This window comes from Amblyomma maculatum, chromosome 3 (genome assembly GCF_055883805.1).
Source record: "Amblyomma maculatum isolate TAMU_Amacu chromosome 3, ASM5588380v1, whole genome shotgun sequence".
Classification (NCBI taxonomy): domain Eukaryota; kingdom Metazoa; phylum Arthropoda; class Arachnida; order Ixodida; family Ixodidae; genus Amblyomma; species Amblyomma maculatum.
In genome coordinates this window covers 7,123,777-7,144,202 of record NC_139346.1, presented here as the reverse complement: position 1 = coordinate 7,144,202, position 20,426 = coordinate 7,123,777, and the positions used below count along the sequence as shown (strand labels likewise).

The 20,426-nt window shown below is 45.9% G+C and overlaps 1 protein-coding gene and 1 pseudogene across 1 annotated transcript in view; one reads left to right on the top strand and one right to left on the bottom strand.

Annotated features, from left to right (window-relative positions):
- LOC146194177 (endothelin-converting enzyme 2-like) overlaps positions 1 to 20,426 on the bottom strand; it is a 300,553-nt gene that overhangs the window by 149,526 nt on the left and 130,601 nt on the right. The window lies entirely within an intron of this gene.
- LOC146194179 (uncharacterized) lies at positions 19,326 to 20,388 on the top strand (annotated as a pseudogene).

Here is a 20,426-nt window from a genome sequence, read left to right as displayed (position 1 = left end):
GCTTACCGTTCACGTTGGCACTCATGAAGTACTTCTGATTTGGCACCATGCTGCCCACTGTATCGTTGCTCTCTTACGCAAGGACAGCTGGTTTCGTCCCGTTGATAGTTGTGGAGCCTTTCTTTGAATAGCAATCCTTGGTCTCGTGGCCCGATTTTTCACAATTTGTGCATCGCGGTTTACGTTGAGGTTTTGGGCATGCTACCGAAAAATGTCCGTATGAACAGCAATTAAAACAAAGTGGCTTGCCTTTTTCATTATATTTCCGTCCGGATGCCTTTGCCGATTCGCCTCCAGTGCGAAGTGGACGTTGAGCAGTAACTGCTACGCAGTCGTTGCCCTCTTGGATGCATTGTGAACGTCGAGCATCCAACGGCTGGTAGAGCGTCTTGGGTCTCGTCTGCTTCATGGTGTCCGTTATGTCGCAGAGCCATTTCATGCACAGGAGCAACTCATCTGGGCTTGCGCAGTCTCGAACGCTGAGGGTCCCCACTAGATCTTCGTCGTTGAGTCCAGTGATGACGTACTCAATACAAGCCGCTTCACCGATGATACAGCGCCTTGCTTTGGCCAGTTTGTCGTAGAAGTACGCTTCGACACTTCCGTGTCGCTCCTTCGTTCGTGATTCCATGTCCCGGAATGTGCGTTGGAAACGGGATGCCGAAGGAAACGCCCTCTTCATTTCAGCTTCCCAGTCGGCCCAAGTTCGTTGGACATCTGTGAGCCCATCATACCACATTTTTGCGACGCCCTGGAGCTTCGTAAGGGCGAAGCAAGCAGTCGCTCCAACTGTAGGCTGCAGCCAGATTGTCCACTTTGTTGAGCCACGTCTCGACCGTTGGCTGATTGTGCAAAGATGGGTCGAATATTGGCACCAGTTGCGCGCTCGCCGTCCCCAATCGTCCATCCGCGACGCCCGATGCACCTGCTGACGGGTGGTGTAGTGGCGATTGAGCAGATTGCATTAGCTGGGCTGCTCCCTGCAATGCCTCTCGTACCGCTGTCTGGATCGCAGCCTGCATCAGCGCCTGGAAGTCGAAGGCACTGGGAACGGGCACTGCTTCGTTGGGGCTTTCCATGTCGTGGCTGCTTGCCGTTGCAGCGTTCATGGATCCCCTTTCGACGTTGGGCTGCGTCTCGCCTTCGTTCTGTACGCTCTCGTTCGTCGAGTGAGCCGGCCGTGATACCTCGCCCTCGGATCCTCCATTCGTTGTCTTCGAACGTAGCATCATCGTGGCTTTTCGTGGTCGAATAACTTCAGAGGCACTCGTTGAGGAAGGGAACTGGTTGCAATCCCACTTCTGAGAAAAGTTTTGTAGTCGACACAGTCATCAAAAACAAAACAACAGAACAGATTTATTGTCCCTTCGTTTACAACACTCGCTCGCATGGCGTACAGTACACACACTGCCCAAAAAAGGTCTGTTTCGGTGGCGGCACAGTCCACTCGGTCCCTCTCAGCACACCCTCTCCCACCAGATGTCCGGGGTCGGAACGGCCGAGTAACCTGAGAGCTACTTCGCAGCGCGGAGCAGAGCACCCCCCCCCCGTCGAGTCCGAGACGGGACCCCGGAGAGGGTCTGCGCGAATTCCGTCCGTGGGCCGAAAGTGCGTGGCGTCTCTGTCGACAACAGGGGACTCTAAGGACCTCAAAAATTACAGACCAATCAGCTCACTGCCCGTTACGTATAAGGTATTTACTAAGGTAATCGCTAATAAAATCAGGACAACCTTAGACTGCAACCAAGCAAAGGATCAAGCAGGTTTTCGGAAACGGTACTCTACTATCAGTCATATCCATACTATCAATCAGGTGATAAAAAAATGCTCGGAATATAACCAGCCCTTATACATAGCATTCATTGATTACGAAAAAGCATTTGACTTAGTTGAAACCTCGGTGGTGATGCAGGCATTGCGAAATCAGGGGGTAGACGAGCCGTACGTGAAAGTGCTGGAAGATATATATAGTGCCTGCACAGCAACCATAGTTCTGTATAAAGAAAGTAACAAAATTCCCATAAAGAAAGGTGTTAGGCAAAGAGAGACATCTCCCCAGTACTATTCACAGCTTGTTCAGAGGAAGTATTCAGACTTGGAATGGGAGCAATTAGGGATAAGGGTAGATGGAGAATACCTCAGTAATCTGCGATTTGCTGATGACATTGCCTTGCTAAGCAACTCGGGGGATGAACTGCAAATAATGATTGATGACCTAGACAGGAAAAGTAGAAAGGTAGGATTGAAAATCAATATGCAGAAGACTAAGGTAATGTTCAACAGCCTCGGGAAGGAACAGCAGTTTACATTAGGCAGCGAAGTACTGGAAGTAGTAGTAGGCGAATATGGACAGGTAGTAACCGCAGATTGGGACCATGAAAAGGAAATAACAAGAAGAATAAGATTGGGATGGAGCGCATTTGGCAAGCACTCGCAGATTATGACTAGCAGCTTACCGGTATCGCTCAAGAGGAAGGTATACAACAGTTGCATCATACCTGTACTCACCTATGGGGCTGAAACGTGGAAGCTAACCAAGAGGGTTCTACTTAAGTTGAGGACAACCCAGAGGGCTATGGAATGAAAAATGGTAGGGGTAACATTAAGAGCTAGGAAGCGTGCAGAGTGGATCAGAGAAATAACTCAATTTACCGACATTCTAGTGGAAATTAAGAAGAAAAAATGGGCATGGGCAGGACATGTAGTGCAAAGAGAGGATAACCGATGGTCGCTTAGGGTAACAAACTGGATTCCAAGGGAAGGAAAGCGTAGCAGGGGGCGGCAGAAAGTTAGGTGGGCGGATGAGGTTAAGAATTTTTCAGGGGTTAAGTGGATGCAGCTAACACAGAACCGGGTTAATTGGAGATATATGGGAGTGGCCTTCGCCCTGCAGTGGGTATAGTCAGGCTGATGATAATGATGATGACATGTGTAAGGCATTTGCAGACTTTATTTGTATCAGACTATAATAAAAACAGCAATAATAAAATCCAAATTAGTTACAAGGCAGTTTATCAAAAGAACGTGTCGACTGCACCCCAATGGCGGCACCAGTTTAACACTGCCTCCTAGCGCATTTTTGCCAGCTGATTTCTTGCAAATGTGATGTCCTGTACCCTTATCCCTGTCATCGAAGGCGATATTCTTTAATGTTTTATTGCAGGTAACGTGCAAGCAGTCTTATGACAGATAAAACATAATGCAGAGAGAGCGTCTGGTGGTACGTTTCTTCTGCTGAGGTGATAGCACATTGTAACCGAGGCGCACAGCTCCTGATCGAGATGCCCTGTTTCCGCGTCAGTGCGCAGGAATTGGCATATGTAAAAAAGAACCACAGATGGAAAATGAAACACAGACAAGCGCCGACTGAGGTTTAATGAAGAATTAGGATGGACAGTTGGGCGAGTTGGTACAATTGCATAGTGGGCGGAACAACGCGAAACGACGAAACACACTGTTGTGCGTCTCTTCTTGTGTGTTTCGTCGTTTCGCGCTGTTCCACCCACTATTAATGAAGAATGAAACACATTCCTTGAAACAACTAGCGCACGCATACAGGCGAGAAACCTTAATGTGACATATGCCCTTATGCAGCTGCTTGTTTGGCAGGTTTAGCTCAGCACAAGCACACGCGCACTGGCGAGAAATCATACCAATGTGCGTTTGCAGCTGCTCAAGCTGGAGATTTAAATGAGCACGAACGGAGGCATACTGGCGAGTGGCTGTGCCCTTATGCAGCTGCTTGTTTGGCAGGTTTAACTCAGCATAAGCGCATGCACACTGGCGATAAATCGTACCAATGTACAAGTTTGCAGCTGCTCAAGCTGGACATTTAAATGAGCACGAACGCAGGCATACTGGCGAGTGGCCTGTGACCTTATGCAGCTGCTTGTTTGGCAGGTTTAACTCAGCACAAGCTCATGCACACTGCCGAGAAATCGTACCAATGTGCCAGTTTGCAGCTGCTCAAGCTGGAGATTTAAATGAGCACGAACACAGGCATACTGGCGAGTGGCCTGTGCCCTTATGCAGCTGCTTGTTTGGCAGGTTTAATTCAGCATAAGCGCATGCACACGGCGATAAATCGTACCAATGTGCCAGTTTGCAGCTGCTCAAGCTGGAGATTTAAACGAGCACGAACGCAGGCATACTGGCGAGTGGCCTGTGCCCTTATGCAGCTGATTGTTTGGCAGGTTTAACTCAGCACAAGCACATGCACACTGGCAAGAAATCATACCAATGTGCCAGTTTGCAGCTGCTCAAGCTGGAGATTTAAATGAGCACGAACGCAGGCATACTGGCGAGTGGCCTGTGACCTTATGCAGCTGCTTGTTTGGCAGGTTTAACTCAGCACAAGCTCATGCACACTGCCGAGAAATCGTACCAATGTGCCAGTTTGCAGCTGCTCAAGCTGGAGATTTAAATGAGCACGAACACAGGCATACTGGCGAGTGGCCTGTGCCCTTATGCAGCTGATTGTTTGGCAGGTTTAACTCAGCACAAGCACATGCACACTGGCAAGAAATCATACCAATGTGCCAGTTTGCAGCTGCTCAAGCTGGAGATTTAAATGAGCACGAACGGAGGCATACTGGCGAGTGGCCTGTGACCTTATGCAGCTGCTTGTTTGGCAGGTTTAATTCAGCATAAGCGCATGCACACGGCGATAAATCGTACCAATGTGCCAGGTTGCAGCTGCTCAAGCTGGAGATTTAAATGAGCACGAACACAGGCATACTGGCGAGTGGCCTGTGCCCTTATGCAGCTGATTGTTTGGCAGGTTTAACTCAGCACAAGCACATGCACACTGGCAAGAAATCATACCAATGTGCCAGTTTGCAGCTGCTCAAGCTGGAGATTTAAATGAGCACGAACGCAGGCATACTGGCGAGTGGCCTGTGACCTTATGCAGCTGCTTGTTTGGCAGGTTTAATTCAGCATAAGCGCATGCACACGGCGATAAATCGTACCAATGTGCCAGGTTGCAGCTGCTCAAGCTGGAGATTTAAACGAGCACGAACGCAGGCATACTGGCGAGTGGCCTGTGCCCTTATGCAGCTGATTGTTTGGCAGGTTTAACTCAGCACAAGCACATGCACACTGGCAAGAAATCATACCAATGTGCCAGTTTGCAGCTGCTCAAGCTGGAGATTTAAATGAGCACGAACGGAGGCATACTGGCGAGTGGCTGTGCCCTTATGCAGCTGCTTGTTTGGCAGGTTTAACTCAGCATAAGCGCATGCACACTGGCGATAAATCGTACCAATGTACAAGTTTGCAGCTGCTCAAGCTGCACATTTAAATGAGCACGAACGCAGGCATACTGGCGAGTGGCCTGTGACCTTATGCAGCTGCTTGTTTGGCAGGTTTAACTCAGCACAAGTTCATGCACACTGGCAAGAAATCATACCAATGTGCCAGTTTGCAGCTGCTCAAGCTGGAGATTTAAATGAGCACGAACACAGGCATATTGGCGAGTGGCCTGTGTGCCCTTATGCAGCTGCTTGTTTGGCAGGTTTAATTCAGCATAAGCGCATGCACACGGCGATAAATCGTACCAATGTGCCAGGTTGCAGCTGCTCAAGCTGGAGATTTAAACGAGCACGAACGCAGGCATACTGGCGAGTGGCCTGTGCCCTTATGCAGCTGCTTGTTTGGCAGGTTTAATTCAGCATAAGCGCATGCACACGGCGATAAATCGTACCAATGTGCCAGGTTGCAGCTGCTCAAGCTGGAGATTTAAACGAGCACGAACGCAGGCATACTGGCGAGTGGCCTGTGCCCTTATGCAGCTGTTTGTTTGGCAGGTTTAACTCAGCACAAGCACATGCACACTGGCAAGAAATCATACCAATGTGCCAGTTTGCAGCTGCTCAAGCTGGAGATTTAAATGAGCACGAACGGAGGCATACTGGCGAGTGGCTGTGCCCTTATGCAGCTGCTTGTTTGGCAGGTTTAACTCGGCATAAGCGCATGCACACTGGCGATAAATCGTACCAATGTACAAGTTTGCAGCTGCTCAAGCTGCACATTTAAATGAGCACGAACGCAGGCATACTGGCGAGTGGCCTGTGCCCTTATGCAGCTGATTGTTTGGCAGGTTTAACTCAGCACAAGCCACTGTACTATTCTTTGTAATTTCACATTTCACGCATGCAGTACGTAGTACATACTTCTTGCACCTCGCACGTAGTACACCTCATACCAACTTCGATTTGGCTACATATGGCTACCATGTTGTTGCCAAGGGATCTAAAAACGTTGGTTGTTGCTACAACCACATCTGGGGATCTCGGATCCGTCCGGCTTTCCCGACGGATCCCAAGGCCCATATCGGAGAAAAATGCGTTGGGTCCGTCGGAAGAACCCTACCGATCGGGTCCGTCCGCCGTACCTCTGAAAAATATTTCCCAGATCCGTCCGTCGTATCCCGAAGAAAAACGCACCGGATCCGTCGGACGTACCTTTAAGACCATCGATCGGGTCCGTCCGACGTACCTTTAGCCACAGCCTATTTCTTTTCATCACCTTTCAAGACAGCTGTCCCGATTTCATAAAGTGTTGGGTTTCTGACGACAGGAACTCCTTGGAAGTCATAGAAATAAATGAGATCCACAATCATGAGCTATCTAGGGTATGCATATACATGTCCATCGCTCAGTGGAATGGTGTCAGTACACTGTTAGAACAGGCCTTCTGGTAACAACAACCATTGTCTGAGGTGGTCCATTAATGGGCATTGAAATGCTATGTAACTACAGGTACTGATAGAACTCTTGATCATGTTATGTGATGATGCGATCCTTGCATGCATATAGGTATACATTTCAGAATCTGCAGTGCACCACTTGACCATTTGCCACCAGTTTGTGTGAAAATATATTTTTCATGCATGTTAACCAGTATTTAACAGATGAACCCTGTGCACAAGCCAAAAGTGCCACGAGCCAAATGTCACGAGGCCACACGACATGGCAGGAGCTGTTAATTCAAGCTTACAAAGTTATATTTGAAATATGTTCTGGGACGTTTCAGCTCCAATTAAGAAAGGTTGAGGCTTACAGAGGTCTATGCCAGGTTGTCTATCACCTAACAGGGCAGCCTACGACGGTATGCTAATGAGTATATCTGAGATAACAGAGACATGAATTAAGGAATTAGTACTTATGTTTGTAGCAAAGGGCATGTAAATTAATGGGAATCCACAGTGGGATCTGCAGACAAGAACCATTAACGCTGGCACACCATACCCTTACAGGTAGAGATTAGGAGTCTCCCTAATTTTTTTTCTGCTCAAAGCTTGTCATTTCCTTCGTTCTTCCAGATGAGGAAGATGTGAAAATGATAGCATCGAAAATTCCAGAAACCATCGTTAACAAGGATGCTGATCCCAACAGCGTAAAAAGGAATTTCAGAAAATATGGGTAACTAGTAATGCTGGCAACAGTTGAAGCTAAGTGGAAAGGCATGAAATTGAAATGCAACATATGCAGAGATATGTTGCGAGACGACTAGTCTGTGGTGTGCGACATCTGTCTCCGTTAGTTTCATCAAGTGATTGGCCAAAGCAGATGGGGCTTGTGGTTTTGTGATAAGTGCAGTGTAGTAGCATAGGTGCAACCATGCCCATTAATAATTGGAGTGGAGTAAGTGCATTGTTTTGTTTTTGTAAGATGTTCATGGTTTCCATGCAAACATTATGAGAATTTTTTTCCTAGAGAATGTTTGCTGAAATGTGAATATAATTTGCAATAAAACTAGTGTTTTCTTGCTATTTACTTTTCCTTGTATACATTAGTTCTGTGAAGAAAACCACAGGCTAGAAGGAAAAGGTAATGGCATGAATTTTGATACTTGGCCCCGTTGTGCTGGCTCAGTAGTTAGAGTGCTTTGCTGCTGAACCCAAAGATGCAGATTTGGTTCCAGCCAGAGCAGGAGCATTTCAATAGAGGCGATACAATAGGCCGTCATGCACCGTGCGGTGTCAGTGCATGTAAAAGAACCCCAGGTGGTCGAAATTATACCGGAGCCCTCAACTATTGTGTTCCTCATAGCCGTGGTTATTTTGGGATGCTAAACCAGATATATATCACATCATACTCTGAGTAAGATGCTATTCATGGTCAGTTAATCATACACTAAATGATCAATTTTTTTCTGCATGGTACAGCAGCTGTTGCACAATTTTACTTTAGCCTTCATGAAGAATATCACACTGGCTCCACATGGCCTTCTGTTGACCCTTGATATGCGTCACAATCACACACCCGAGTATGTATTTGTCTAAAGGCACCTATGCATGCAAGGAGGGGACCGTTACTTTCCATTTGTCAGAACTGAAATACACAATTCACATCATTTCTGTAATTCAACTGCCTGCTATTTGAACTGTCCAGCATTGATGCAAGTTTCAAAGAACTGCAATTAGCAAATTAATCCAAGCAGGAAACCATGCCAGGAACTTCTTCGGTTTCATTTTTAACAACTGTTTGAGAACTAAAATTAGCCAAATGTTGCAATACATAGCTGAGAGGTTACAAAATCTAAAAAACAATGCAGCCTGCCTGTGGCATGAAGGGTTTCACATCCTAAAGTGACATATGTAGCTATGAAAAATACCATATTGGAGAGCTCCAGACTAATTTGACTGCCCGGGCTTTGTACTTTGCGTTGACATCTTGCAGGAAACAGAAGCATTTGCATTTCACCTGCACCAAAGTGCGACTGCCATCACTGGCATTAAACATCACCACCTTGGGGCAAGTAGCCGAACGTGCCACTAAGATGTCGCAGCGTCTACGTACATGCTATACACGTCAACCTTTCTAGCATTAAAGCTGTCACATGCATGGCAGATATTCATGTTCAGCTTTGGACTGACAAGTTTAAAAGTGTACTATTTGTGTTTGTCTAGCATGAAAAACAAAGGAAACTAAGGAAAAACGAAAAAAAAAATGAACATATGTTGAAAAATCACTAGTCATTAACACATAAAGCATATTCGTTCCTTTAATAATGATAAAGTTGCCTTCAACAATAGTACAAAGACTGAACATTTAGGAAGGTGCTGTGCCAGGCAGCTATTTTACTGAAACCTGAACCATTTCACCTGTAGTAATGCGCATCCCGGCGGTGTGGGCTGGGCACTTATTTTTCGGTCCACTCCAACATGTGAAAACTGCATCATGAGCATTCCCATTTTCCGAGTTTTGAGCTCTGTAGTGCAGGCTAACAAATTGTCGATGACTTATTTTCGTCTGATTGTTGCACAGTGCGTGTAAATAAATTACCACCGCACCTAATAAACACTGACATGCACGTGCAACATCGCCGATCATAAACGGACACACTGATGTCCGTCCGGGCATCGGCGCACTCATCACAGCACTCTTCGTAGTCTCACACAGCACTCTAGTAGGACGTAATCCGTACATCACAGCATCTCACGGTAAGCACAAACCACACCTCCAGCAAACACGAATGACTCGATGCTTGGGTTAGAGACACGCCGGCGGCACCCAGCTTTTTCAGCGCCGCTTGTATATGTACTACGTAGAACTTGCAGCACCAAACCTCAATGCGAGCAGAAAGCGATGCGTTACGTGACGCATCTCATTACAGATGGAAGTGAGGAAACTTTGAAGAATCAAAACTACATAACTACATAACGACCGTCGTAGACGTTAATCCACATGATTCAGTTCAGTTCAGTTCAGGCGTTCAGTCGTGTCCGACTCTTCGTGACCCTATGGACCATGTCACGCCACGCTTTCCGGTCTCTCACTATCTTCTTAACATCACATAGCTTCATCTGCAATGCCTCGAGAATGCCATCTAACCATCGCGTTCGCTGCCTACCCCTTCTCCGGCGACCCTCAACCTTTCCCAACATCAAATCTTTCTCCAGCGACTCCTCTCTTCTCATCAGATGACCAAAGTAGCTGAGCTTTAACTTTAGAATTTGACCCTCCAATGAGCAGTCAGGGTTTATGGTCGACAATATCGACTGATTTGATCTTCTGGCAGTCCAAGGAACTCTTAAGAGTCTTCGTCAGCACCACAATTCAAACGCGTCAATTCTTCGGCGGTCAGCCTTTTTCACAGTCCAACTCTCGCATCCATACATCACAACTGGAAAGACCATAGCACGGGTTATACGGATCTTGGTTGGTAGACTAATGTCTCTGCTCTTTACTAGGCGGTCAAGGCTAACCATTGCTCTCTTTCCCAGAAGCAGGCGTCTCCTAATTTCATGGCTGCAGTCTCCTTCCGAGGTAATCTTGGCGCCCAAGAATAGAAAATCTGTCACAGCTTCCACTTCTTGTCCATTGATGCTCCAGGACTTGATAGGGCAAGACGCCATGATCTTCGTCTTTTTAATGTTCAGTTTAAGCCCAAACTTCTCACTCTCTTCTTGTACGCGCATCAGAAGTCTCTTGAGTTCCACTTCACTTTCTGCCATTAAAGTGGTATCATCCGCATATCTAAGGTTGTTGATACGTTTTCCAGCAATCTTCACTCCAGCTGAAGACTCGTCCAGACCAGCCTTCCTCATGATGCACTCTGCATATAGGTTAAATAGGCAGGGCGACAGTATGCAGCCTTGCCTCACCCCTTTCTCAATCGGAAACCAATCAGTAAGACCATGCCCAGTTCTGACTGTGGCCTCTTGCCCTTCATAAAGGTTCCTGAGGAGACAGATGAGGTGAATTGGAACTCCCATCTCTTGGAGAGCTTGCCACAATCTGCTGTGATCTACGCAGTCAAACGCTTTCGCATAATCAATAAAGCAGAAGTAAATGGGTTTCTGGAACTCTCTTGCTTTTTCCATGATCCAGCGAAGGTTGGCAATTTGGTCTCTAGTTCCTCTGCCCTTGCGAAACCCAGCTTGCACGTCCGGAAGCTCCCGATCCACATACTGCTGTAGCCTACCTTGCAGGATTTTTAACATCACCTTGCTAGCATGCGAAATAAGCGCGATCGTGCGGTAGTTGGAACAATCTTTGGCACTGCCTTTCTTTGGAATGGGGATGTAAACTGACCTCCTCCAATCCTGTGGCCACTGCAGGGTTGTCCAAATCTTTTGACATAATGTATGCAGTGTGTTAACAGCGTCGTGATTGAGGTTTTGAAGCAACTCAGCTGGAATACCATCAATTCCGCTAGCTTTGTTCTTAGCAAGGCTGGCTAAGGCCCATTCAACTTCACTCTTCAGGATGCCCGGCTCGAGATCAGAAATCACAACCGTCCTATGTTGGGTTTGCACATCCGGGTCCTTCTTGTACAGTTCTTCTGTGTATTCCTGCCACCTCTTCTTTATCTCTGAGGCTTCAGTGAGGTCCTTGCCTCGTTTGTCCTTTATCACGCCCAGCTTAGCACAGAAGCTTCCTTTGATATGTTTGATTGTCTTATACAGAGCTCTTGTGTTCCTTAATTGGCTGTTGTCCTCAACTGCTTGACACTGTATGTTCAGGAAGGCATTCTTATCTCTCCTTGCTATTTTCTGAAAATCCGCATTGAGCACCTTGTATCTTTCTCTTTCCCCCATACCTTTTGCCATCCTCCTTTCCTCAGCTATTTGCAAAGCCTCTTCAGATAACCAGTTTGCTTTTTTGCATTTCTTTTGCTTTGGAACTACCTTAGTAGCAACTTCTTGTATTATATCACGAACATCAGTCCACATCTCTTCGGGCTCTTTGTCTTCTAGATCTAATTCTTGAAATCGATTCCTCACTTCCACAGCATATTCTAATGGAATCTGATCCAGATCATACCTGAAAGGCCTTCTAGTTTTCTGCGCTTTCCTCAATCGAAGCTTAATTTTGGCAACAAGAAGCTGATGATCAGTGCCACAATCGGCCCCAGGCCTTGTTTTTACTGCTTGTATAGCGCTTCTCCATCTCTGCCGGCAAATAATATAATCGATCTGATTCCTGTACAGACCGTCCGGTGAAATCCATGTGTACAGGCGCCTCTTGTGCTGTTGAAAATGAGTATTCGCTATGGTCAGGTTGTTTTCTTGACAGAACTCTACTAGCCTCTGCCCAGCTTCATTTGGCTCACCAAGACCGAACTTGCCTGTAATTCCGGATATTTCTTCACTCCCGACCTTAGCATTCCAGTCTCCTATGAGAAAAACGACGTCTGATGATGGGGTGCGGTCTAAAAGGCATTGTAGGTCCGCATAAAATCTCTCAACGTCAGCTTCTTCAGCAGCAGTGGTCGGTGCATAGACTTGGATAACTGTTATGTTGAAAGGGTGACCTTGGATCCGAAGTGAAATCATTCGGTCGTTTTTGGGGTTGTACCCTAGCACTGCTTTGCCCATTCTTCTGTTTACTATGAGAGCGACCCCATTCCTTCTCTTGGATTCGTGCCCACAATAAAAGACATAATGGTCGCCGCAGTTAAATTCTCCCATTCCGGTCCACTTGAGCTCGCTGATACCCAAGATATCAATGTTCAATCTGTCCATTTCTCGCTTGACGATATCCAGTTTACCTTGCGTCATAGATCTTACATTCCATGTTGCTATGTGATATATCTCCTTGCAACATCGGACTTTCCGGTCGCTTCCCGACACATCCACAACTGAGCGTCCTTTTGGCTTTAGCCCAGCCGCTTCATTCGTCCTGGAGCTACTAGGAATCGCCCTTTGTTCATCCCCAGTAACATGTGGGACGCCTTCCAACCTGGGGGGCTCATCTTCCGGCGCCATATCGATAATGGTATTGTGACTGGCCATAGGGTTTTCTTGGCAGGAAATACTGGAGTGGGTTGCCATTACCTTCTCCAGTGAATCACATTTTGTCAGAACTCTCTGCCGTGACCTGTCTATCTTGGGTGGCCCTACACAGCAGAGCTCACGACTTCATCGAGTTTCGCAAGCCCCTCCGCCACGACAAGGCAGTGATCCATGAAGGGGAATCCACATGATAACGAGGACCAAATGAGCGGGCGTGCGGGCCGTGGGCTGGCCGTCAACACCGCGATTACATGCGCTTGCGCTCTGGTCGTGCTTGCCACCCTGCCGCGGTCGAACTCACGTAAACCTATCATCATGCCATCACGTAGTATATCACCCATTCTAGGCACTATTCTTGCCACTGTACTATTCTCTGTAATTTCACATTTCACGCATGCAGTATGTAGTGCATACTTGCACCTCGCAGGTACACCTCATACCAACTTCGATTTGGCTACATATGGCTACCATGTTGTTGCTACAACTATAGTGCCTAGAATATACTGGCACTATCAGTATATTCTAGGCACTATAGCTACAACCACATCTGGGGATCTCGGATCCGTCTGGCTTTCCCGACGGATCCCAAGGCCCATATCGGAGAAAAATGCGTTGGGTCCGTCGGAAGAACCCTACCGATCGGGTCCGTCCGCCGTACCTCTGAAAAATATTTCCCGGATCCGTCCGTCGTATACCGAAGAAAAACGCACCGGGTCCGTCGGACGTACCTTTAAGACCATTGATCGGGTCCGTCCGACGTACCTTTAGCCACAGCCATAAGTAAAATGTGCTTAAAAATCTCGTGCTGCAATCGCGCAGACAGCATCGAGCGGGTGCAAATGCGATGTAAGTAGCTCCGGGACAAGCTTAAAGTAGCAGTCGAACTGTTTCGGCCGGTTTCAGCCTACGAAGACTTGCAACAACACAGGAGCTCGCACGTCAGAGACGCTTCATGGATACAGTGAACAAGAATATTTTCCAGTGGCGCGACCGCACCTCTCAGCCTGACGCATGCCGTGTCCCCTGCAGCGGCGGCGCTGCGATCGACCACTCTTGAACATTGGAAAGCATGAGCAATCACTTAAGGCCAAAGGGCGAAGGAATGCCGGGATAATGAAGCATAAGGCATTGTGGGGATAAAACAGGTATGAGGTATTGAGGGGTATTTGGAAAGGAATTATGGTGCCCGGGCTTACTTTCGGAAATGCGGTTTTGTGCCTAAAATCAGAGGTACAGTTGACATTAGAAATAAATCAGAGATCCGTTGGATGATTAGCACTGGGTGCCCACGGCAAACCTACAAATGAGGCAGTACAGGGAGATATGGGCTGGGCATCTTTCGAAGTACGGGAAGCTCAGAGTAAAATATTATATGAGGAACGCCTGAGGAAATTGGACAGTAACAGATGGGCAGCTAAAGTATTTAAATACCTGTACTTAAAAAGCGTTGACTCACAATGGAGGAAAAGAACTACGAAATTAACTAGTAAGTATGATAGTCACAAGGACGGAGAAATAAAGAGCATTAAGCAACAGGTGAAACACAGAAGGTAAAAATTGGATAAATTCGATGGAAAAGAAACAGAGTGTGGAATTATAGCGAAAGTGGAAAATGCAGATCAGGAAAGAAGATTTCTTTGATAACTCAAGAGGCAGTGCCCTACTTTTTGAAGCTAGATCAGGGTGCCTTAGAACACGCAGCTACAAAAAGAAATTTATTAATGGAGATGCCGCATGTGCTGTAGGTATGTGGAAACTCCAGTGAAACAATTGACCATATTATACTCCAATGTAATGGTATCCATCCGAAAGTTGATGCAGGCGCAATCACTGTTCCTGAAGCTTTGGGGTTTAGGGATAACAGTGGCCGGGTGAATAAACCGGCGGTGGAAACTAGCAAAAAACAACTGGAAGATTGGTGGCTTAAAAGCAGAGAAGTGACATAATGTTAATATTGTAGGAACAAAAATTTAATAAATAGAATGATGGTTTAGTTAACTATTCTAAATCAATAATTAAGATATAGGGAGAAAAATGAGCATGATAGCATTGCTACCACCCCGTTTCAAAGGGGACGCTCCTATATTCCATCCATCCACCCATCCTTGAACGCTTGGCTCGCCTTCGCAGCGTGCGACGCCAGCACATGAGACTGGAAAGCGTGCTTCGTTATGTAGCCGCGCTCTTAACGTAGTTCTGTTTCGCGCTTGCTATTTATCTTTAATATTTGAAGATATTTGACATGCGCGGATGTTTACTGAATTGAGTGTACAATGTCGATCCCGCCATAGCAAGCAATAACTGACGAAGGCTATTGAGCGCACTGTAAACGTTTTTTTTTATTTAAGTATTACAAACTGTCGCAGTTCCGACATATTTCGAGACACTAAATATCGCAAAGTAAGAGTTATTCGTGGGACCATTTCTCACGGGATATACGCGATTAATATATATATATATATATATTTCCATTTATTTCCATCAAAGATGGGGGAGGCGAGACAAAAAGCTGCGATAGCAGCTTGACAAGTCCTTGTCCCCTAAAAAGCAGCAACAGTACACGCCGACAACCCGGCACATATTACTTAGATAAAAGGTATGTACACTGAAAGCATTTCCTTCGATTTCCAAAACAAATGTACGGCTTGTACACAACAAATTATATACTTATAAATTGATAACAGCGATGTATGTGTACACTGAAGGCATTTCCTTCAAAAAAAAAAAAAGTAAATACAAGTGTCGAAGTCAGAGGAAGATTGGGTACTAATAACAGACAAGGAAGCATTGAACGCTGCACATGCACTGCAAAGAACAATGTTGTAATAAAAAGGAGCACATATACAGTGACACAAACTTTGGTTTTGGTTGACAGTTTATTTTTAAGAAGGCGTTCACAAAAGTATGTATTCATGAAAAGTGAATTAGGTACAGCTTGCGTATGAGTAAAGAATATTCATAACATACAAAGGTGACAAAAAATGACAAGACGCTACATTACAGGAACACACATTTCAGTTCATTTGGGTTTCTGGGTTAAGATGTGTATGTATGTATATATATATATATATATATATACCGTTTTCATTATCAACCAAGACACAAATTCACAGAATGTTAGGTGTGTAAAACTAATGATTCCATGCTGATATGAGAATGCACTTCGGTCAATAGATACGGTATACACCATAAAAGCGATTGACGCAAAAACTGTCGAAAAACTGCTTCATGCGATGTTAATGCAGGTATTTGTAATTTTCCCTCAAGTCAACTTGGAAGCTCCAATGCATGAAGCAAACAGTGTACAAGTGGATGTTCGCCACCTGCTGTGGACTTGTGCAGGGACAAGGGCATCAAGGATGAAGATTCTGCAGGAAGTGGGACTAACCGCAAAAAGGGAAGAGGACTTCTCCAAATGGTTCACCGACAACAATAAGAGCAGGAGCCTCCTCAGGTTCCTTAGGGAAAATAATTTACACAGGTTTTATAATATGCCTTATGGCAAGCTTGCGTAATAAAAAAAATATAAGCGTACAAATACAGCTAATTCAATCTGCTTAGCTTGAGGTGCTGCGCTGCCTTTCGCTTCGACAGCATGTTTGACTTGTTGAGTCCTTTGATAAAAAAAATGAAGAAGCGTAGTAACATAAAAACTAACTATGCGAGGAGTAATACTCTCAGCATATGCATTGCATCCCACATTTAAAGGAGCAGCACAATGAGTCATGTGTAAAATGTCAATGACACTTTCAGAATGAACTTTGTGCGCACTAAAGCAATTAGTAAAAAAGTCCTCCAGCCTGGTGATGAAACGGAACAGTTCAACCAAGGGGTAGAGTAAGCCTCCTTCGTCAATATGCTTAACAAATTCTGCAGCATGCATGCGGCGGCCTTGCTCTGCTGGCAATAAGAGGCAATCGATACATGCAGGACATTTGGTCGGTAGCACGCACTTTTTCGCCACGTACCCACAGATGTGATAGATCAACCTTGAGTCACTTCTTTGGATGTTATAGTCATGTTGCATAGCTGCACTGCCACATGAAGCCGACGGTACCTCTTTTTCGGTGCAAACCTTCACTTTCTCCATCAGTTGCTGCTTTGCAGTTTCCTCTTTGTCCCCCGCATCAAGAAGAGAACTTAATATGTCGCTATCTGCATTTCCACCTGCAACGCTGTGTGCCAAGTTGTAATAAGAAAGGCAGTGAACAGTGATAACAAACTGTTGTGGTGTTGGGTGGGAGTTGCAGCCAGATGAAAGCCTGACTAATCCAAAGAAGTTCTCCACTTTGTCCTGGCTCAGTCATGTCAACGGGTAGCTGTAGCCAACTTGATCGTGCAAGTACTGAAGGAGCTCAAGAGTACTTGTTAGCGTGACTCTTAGGCCTTCCGCGGTAGATTCGCTCAGAAATTTTTTTTTATCAGCGTGGCGCTCCCAGGTGTCTAGGAAACCTAGGGTTTCCTTTATTAACTTCACACCATCCGAAGCAGGCCTGAGGGCTTCAGCTGTATACCTGCCAGTCATCACAGCAATCAAGGACTTCATTCTTATGAAAAACTTTTCTGTAGCTTCAAATTTACCGCAGCTCTGCTCTAGCTGAGTGCGGTAAAGAAAAAAAGCTCGCAAAGGACCATGCCCGAACAATTGGAATGCATAACTCGCCCTGATGTGCACGCTAGTTATGCCAGGCATTGCTTTCATTGTTACAGCATTTCCATCCAGTTCGAAAGCTTTTCGAGCAAATTGCATTGATACCGTTCCATCGGGGGTGTCAAAAGTGACAAGAAGCCTGTTTCGAATATTTTTGACAAGGTGTGGGAAATCTGAAAAAAAATATAAGAAGCGGCTGCTGTCAACAGGATGCGGTTTCTTGCAGACCACTTCTTTTAAGGAAGCTCGAATATTAAACATGCGCCACATTTTCCGGTTCCAGGCCACTGCATCACGTGACGTAATCCACTAAGAGGCCAGCCTTTTCTGCAAGAGCTGTGGACTCGATTACAATTTTGGCCAGCAGGTCACCTTTCACGTTCTCGTTACTCCCGAAAACACCAACAACTTGAGTCCAGCTGCCAAAGAGTGGTACAAACATCACAACAAGACCATAATTGCATGGCAATGTTTTTTATTTTCGGGCGTATATGGGCCAAGGTCAACAAAGCCTTCTATCTTCGCACCTGTTGTCACTGTTAAGTGTTCTGCTAGCTTCATTTTATCTATTATTATTCCACCGTGTCGGTGGAACACATCGAGGTGGGCAACCTTCTTTTTCAACACATTCAGCATTTTTTCATTAAATCCGTAGCCGCTCCTGTACTGGGCAGTGTATTTAAGCAGCGTTGTTTCACTTGGGAGTGTCAAGATGTTCTGCCGCCTCATATACCGGTACAGTTTAGGGCTCCTCATTTTAAGCAATATGCATTCAAGCATCCACTCCTTATCGTACTTCATGCCCCGTGGGCTTTTTCTCTTGGATGCTTCGAAGCACTGCCTTATACATGGCTTGCACTGACGTCATCATACATCACTCGGGGAAACGCGTCGGCCATGTTGGCGACCCAGTTGACCCACCATTGCCCAGTGGCGGCACGGCCGTGGTGCGCGCAGTCACTTTCGAGCAAGCCCGCGTTGTTTTCCATGCGTTTGTGAACTCTCTTGTGTAAACATGGTTAATTGCGCTATTGTTGGCTGCTCCAATCGCAGCGACGTCAAAGGGAGGAAGAGACAGCCGACCAGTATGAGGTTCTTTTCTCTGCCAAAAGTCATACAATACCAATGCGAGAAGATCAGAACCTTGAGCGAGAAGCGTCGCAACTTGTGGTTGGAGTGCATTAAACGCACCCAGTTCAATCACGAAGGTCGTAATGTGCGAGCATGCGGCATCCATTTCATAACAGGTGAGTCAACGTTTACATTACAATCTCTTTAAAAGCAATGCAAAGCGAACGCGCAGACACCAGTTCCGAGTGTGTCCATTTTACTGTTTCAGAGTTGTACGTGTCCATGTAATTTTTTGCCCCTTACGCTGTTTTAGTTAAGACTAGCTATGCTATGCCTCATTTCTACTCACGTACGCCGACTTTCAAACGAAGACATTCTACAGAAACATGGAAAACTTGTAAACTTGTATCCGCAGGCGAACCATCGAAACTGTTCGACGAAACAAATCCTGATTGGGCCCCGTCTCTCAACCTTGGCTACGGAACCAAGCATGCTGATTCTGCGCGGCACGACCGCAGAGAGAAGCGATATGCACAAAAGCGGCAGACTGATTCTGACGCAGTAACTTCAGATGAATCGCCGGGCGCCGCTCCAGATTCCCCACAGCCATCGCAAGAGGAGCGAGTCGATACCAACGAACGTCAGACAGGTTCGTTTTTTAGTTTTTGCGGGAAGGAAATTAGGGGGGGGGGGGGGGGGGGCACAAGTACTCGTTCTAGTCTTTGTTCAAGAGCCTTGGATTGCAGTTCTGCCTATGTAGGGCATGATGCCTAGCCATTCATACCTTTCTCTGTGCAGCTACTGGTAATGAATTTGCAAAAATTCTTTTTTCCTCTAGGGATCTCCACTCAGACCGACATGACGATGGAAGACATAAAGGCGCTGGAGCTGCATTCTGTGACTGTCAACGAACAACTTTATGCGCTGCAGAAAGAAAAAGAGCAACTTGAGATGTCCGAAGCCGCACTGAAAAGTTCTGATGCAAAATGTGCGGCTTTACACTGGAATGGCAAACTTTACAGTTTTGTTTGCTGTATTCCAAGCTCTCACAAGCTTTGTTTCACACAACGATAACAGCAGCCTCTCCAAGTTTCAGGAATTCATTGTCTTTATGATGAAGCTGAAACTAAACCTTCAGAATGCTGATCTTAGCTTTCGCTTTAACGTTTCAGAGGCAACAGTATCTCGTATCTTTAACAAATGGTTGCATGTGGCATATTGCAGGCTTAAAGACGAAATTGTCTGGCCAACACGAAACGCCTTGCAGCAGACTATGCCACAGGCATTCTATGATTCATTCGGCAGCAATGTGGCAGTCACTATTGACTGCTTCGAAATAAAAATAGAAAGGCCGTCTTCATACCTTCCAAGGTGTGAAACGTGGTCTCAGTATAAAGGTAGCAATACGGCGAAGTACTTAATTGGGATTGCTCCGCAGGGTGTTGTTACCTTTATATCTGAAGGTTGGGGGGGTAGAACAAGTGGCAAACACATTACTGAACACTGTGGATTTTTGGACCATCTGGTACCTGGAGATGTAGTTCTTGCGGACCGAGGGTTCAACGTGAGTGAAAGCATTGGTTTTTATTGTGCCAGACTCCATGTGCCAGCCTACACCAAAAGAAAGAGACAGCTCTCAGCAGAAGTGCAAAGCATAAGAAAGCTGGAAAATGTGCGCATACACGTCGAGAGAGTAATTGGACTTATAAGAAATAAGTTTATTATTTTGAAGTCTGTCATACCCATCGATTTTGTTGTGTGTTGGCCAGGAGACAAGACCACTCCTCTCGACAAAATAGTAACTGTTTGTTGCGTATTATCAAATCTGTGCTCATCAATTGTTGCAGCCCAGAAAGACAATGCAGAAGAGCACACGTCCCGAGTGAGTGATGGGAAATCTTGTTTCATTGCGTTTCAATAAAGCACTGTACTTTGCATCTGCTCTGTGTGTTCATTATG